Source organism: Myotis lucifugus, unplaced genomic scaffold, assembly GCF_000147115.1.
Source record: "Myotis lucifugus unplaced genomic scaffold, Myoluc2.0 scaffold_2, whole genome shotgun sequence".
Classification (NCBI taxonomy): domain Eukaryota; kingdom Metazoa; phylum Chordata; class Mammalia; order Chiroptera; family Vespertilionidae; genus Myotis; species Myotis lucifugus.
The window spans coordinates 12,355,786-12,360,399 of NW_005871050.1; the positions used below are offsets into that span (position 1 = coordinate 12,355,786).

Here is a 4,614-nt window from a genome sequence, read left to right on the forward strand (position 1 = left end):
CAATGTTTCTCTCTAACATTGATGATATTCTCTCTCCCTCCCTCCCTACCTACCTACCTCCTACCCTCCTTCCCTTCCTCTTCCCTCTCTCCTTCTCTAAAATCAATAAAAACATATCCTCGGGTGATGATTAAAAAGAAAAGACAAATGTTAGACTTGAAACCATAACATCCTAAAAGAAAACATAGGCAGTAAAATCTCACACATTTCTCTTAGTAATATTTTTTCTAATACTAGTATATTTCCTTGGGCAAGGGAAACAAAAGAAAAAATAAGCAAATGGGACTACATTAAACTAAAAAGTTTTTGTACAGCAAATGAAGCTATCAACAAAATGAAAAGAGAACCCACTGAATGAAAGAAGATATTCCCCAATGATACATCTGATAAGGGGTTAATATCCGTCAGTCATGTGTGGAATTTAATGAACAAATTGAAACAGAGACAGAGTCATAGATAGAGAATAGGCAGACAACTCTGGTGGGGGGTAGGTGTTAGCGGGGGCAGTGTGGAGGGATTGAGCAAAAAAAGAAAAAAAAAAGAGAACTCCTAAACATGGAGAAAATATGATGATGGGGGGAGGGAAGGGTGGAGAGAGCATAGAGGGGGTAAATGATGATGGGAAAGAATAAAATAATAATAATAATACTTTTTTTCCAAAACAATCAGAAAACATTTATTATACTGAAATGTATACATTCTATTAAAAAAAAAATAGTGCCCTGGCCGATTGTGGCTCAGTTGGTTAGAGTATACACTTGTGCACCAAAAGGTCATAGGTTCGATTCCCAGTCAGGGCATGTACTTAGGTTAAGGTTTGGTTCCCGGTTGGGGCATATTCAAGAGGCAAGCAATTGATGTTTCTCTCTCACAGGGATATTTCTCGGTCTCTCTCTCTCTCTCTCTCTCTCTCTTCCTCTCTCTCTAAAATCAATAACCTTATCCTCGGGTGAGGATTTAAAAATAAAAGTAGCAAATTTGCTGGCACCATAACTTAACTTGTTTCACTGGGACAGAATAATGCTCAACACCACTTGGTGTAATTTCAAGTTTGATGAGCTTTTAATTATTTTACCCCATTTCTAAAACCCGGTGAGGAATTCAAAATAGCACACAGCATTAAATGGCATTTATTGCTCCATAAATCTTGAGACTCAAAAAATGAATGCTAAATAGACAAGCAAAACTAAAACAATTAATAGAAGCTCACTTCTTTCCCAAGTGATTGGTACAGAAGACATGTGGTCATACAAAAGCCTAAAGGGAAAATGACAGAACGGATGGCACTCCTACTTTAGGGTCTATAGGAGTTATAGATATTTTTAAAACAAAGATAGAAATATTTACACACAGTGTTTCGTTGTATCAGACAAACTCCTTTACGAATAAAATAAAATGTCAAAGCTTTTACCCACTGAAGTAGTTTATCTTCTGGGAAAGATTTTAAATTCAAACTTACTCCTTCCTACTTCTGCCTGAACAAAGATAAGGATCAAATAATACATTCAAAACCAAGACACCTAGTTAAATGGACAGAGATGCTATAATTAAAATGGAAGTGAAGTTTAAAAACAAATTGGGTGTGCTACACCAGAGACCTCAAAAATGCTTGCTGATGAATTTTGGGAAACGCTTTGCGTGAAGGGAAGAGTTAAAGATAGTAGGAAAATTTGCGAAAACAATGGGTTCCCTTTGAAAAGCATACTGGTAGACAAGCATTTGGTTTTGTGAAAGAGGCAATCTTTTTACATAAAAAGAAACTATTATGAGGTATATAAAAAAGCTTCTAAATAATACCAGAATATTTACTCATGATTGCACTAAAGCTCAATATTTCAGAAGTGTAAGGAATTTTCATGGTACAATTTAGTATTTGATTTATGATGTGTAATGTTCCAAGAATAATTTCAACTTGTTGAACAAAGACCCCTTAACACCAAGTCAGAAACTATACTTTTTCTCCTGCTTAGGTCACTTACTTTCAATGTCTAGGATAGAGCTTTAAAAATGTTTAAGGGGATGGTGCCAGGTGAGTTAGGAAGGGCAGTCGAAGACAGAGGGATGGGGGAAAAGAGAAAGAAAAACACATAAGTTTAAAGGGCAATGGGGCTTCAAAAATGAACACCAGAAACAAAAAGCTAAAAATGGAAGCAGAAGTAAAAAGCTTTTCAATAAATCTGTGACAAAGCAAAGCACAAAAGTCTTTGTACTTATTAAGATTTACACTGATCCTCTCACCAAGGTACTCTTGATAATGCAGCTTCCTTCCAGCTGTCTTCCTGCTTGGCTCTTCCCCAATCTGGCATGATTACATAAGACTCACACTCATAAATTTCTTCTGAGAAGGTGCCAAACCTGACCACCAATCACGGTATCAATGCATCACATCTCTCTGTAGATTCCATGCTGGCTCCACAACAGCACTGTCCCACAGCTCCAGGTCAGCAGAAGGTTCAGGCGATAAAGGCCAAACTGGCACAGGAAGGTAAATATCCACAAGTACGTTTTTATACTCATTTCCAAACTGCATTCAGTGGAAAAATACAGCAAAGGCTGCTTCTAGGAACTCTATCTATGGGCCTCTGCGAGAGAAGCAGGCAGCCCTGCCGGCACCCTGGCCTTCAAGCACACGTGCTGTCCGGATGTGCCTACACTCACAAGGATGTGTGGCTATGGCAGCGACAGTGAGGCGATTCACCTCTCATACAGCTCATTAGAAAGGTCATCTTGTGTTTCCAATATGAAATATTTCATACAGTAGTTTCTAATCCCAAGACTTCTTGGATTCAGTATTCACACACTTTTAAGTGTGACTTTATTTGGAACTAAATATAGTTCAGACTACATAAGACATCAATCACCTCAAAATTATGTGGATACCACCACTATTTTCAACTTTTACTGTGGAGAATAAAAAAAAAAAATCTCATCCTAAAAGTTCTGAACCAACTGGTCTCTAACAAAAATGTGAATACCAGTAGGACCCTGCCTGTAAACCTGGTTATTTTGGTAGAAAGGAATATTAAACAGCAACACAAGTTTTCGAGCAACTTCTAGGGCAACCATTTCTTCCAAGTAGATTGAATGATAAACGGAGGGTGTCCCACAGCCATTCTCAGCTCCAGTGCCTGCAACCTGCTGCTACCCGACTGCTCCTGGCAGACATAGATGGTTAAGCGTGGCCTAACCGACCTTGACTTCAGTGAATTATAGAGCTGAATTCCATCCGCTGTACCACAAATTTGGACTAAATCTTCTTTTGTCAGTTTTAATAAGTCAGCAACTGAAAAATTGGAAAACAGTCTTGTGTAGGAAGAGAATCTGTTTTTGAGCAGCCACTGCTGTTTCCTGGGTTGTGTCTGAAGGCTGAAGTTGTTCACTAGAAGTCTGTGAAACTCCATCTCCCTGATGATTTGGGGAAGAATTACTGTCGGGGACACTGCAAGTGCTCCTCTGTGGGGAGGTAAAGGGGGCATTGTAGAGGGGCTATTGTTCACATAGCCTGGGGGTATCTAGCACATAGCATGTGGGAGTATCTGGCCATGGAGAACACTGTGAGGACTGTGGTATCATAGGATGCCTGATACTTTTCCTTTTCGTGAGGAGTTCTCTTCTCCATCTTCTCTCAGTCATTTTTTTGTTTCAAGTCTGCACTTTTAGGCTTAAAAACTTTGATTTGGCAGCTAGCTGAGTGTAGATGATTTATGTGTTCTCCATTTTCATTCTGCTTAAAGCTGTCTACCTGGATGCTAAAAGACACTCCCTTTTCACCTCCCTGCTTCCATGCAGTAAATTCTGTGCTGATGCAGTGCACCTGAATGAAAGCAGATGTGTGTTTCACAGGATCTCACAGAAATTCAACTGCATTTAACTGGCTTGGATTTGTCCTTGTGTCAATTATTCCCACAGACACAGGAATTTCTAAATCAAGAAGTCTTTCTCCTGGGCGATTCCACTTTTAACTTTCAAGTTGTTAATGCTCTGTATACTGTCTATCATGGAATATAACCTTTAAGATACTCTTTACCAAATTTCCAATGATCTCAGGCATATCTCCCATTTCTGATTTTCCAGCATCCGTATTTCATAAGACTGACCTTGGTTCAGGTAAGTTAGCATTTCATCATGCAGTTTTACTACTGGAGACACTGCAGCACACACATCACATACTGAAAAGGAAGAGGGGGGATAGGTTCACCTTCCATAGCAAGGCTGGAATCTTCCTGCTTGAAGATGGGCAAGCCAAGACATAACTCATGCTGTAGGCGCTAGTGTCTAGCTCCTGCCCAATGCCAGAGAGGTTGGCATTGAAGTTGTGCACCAATCTGGACTCGATCACCTCGTCCATCTTGAGTATCCAGGCCATCTTCCAGCCTCACTGATGCTAGGCACAAAGAGGCCAGTATCTGCGGGAACGTCCTGGGGGCGGGGAAGGGGGGGTTCAGGCGAAGACTTCAGCATGGACAGAGCAAGGCAAGGAACTCCAGCGGGAGTGGCAGGGCCAGGGGCAGCACCTCCATCCCTGGCGCCAGCCCCACACCTCATGCCACTGCCTCATACCACCCACCCCCTGTGCTCTAGTGCTGCAGCCTCTGAGAATCACCCCACCAAATC

The 4,614-nt window shown here is 40.8% G+C and overlaps 1 pseudogene; it reads right to left on the reverse strand.

The window, feature by feature from the left end:
• Positions 1–2,857: 2,857 nt before the first annotated feature.
• LOC102434234 lies at positions 2,858–4,366 on the reverse strand (annotated as a pseudogene).
• Between the last annotated feature and the right edge of the window lie 248 nt (positions 4,367–4,614).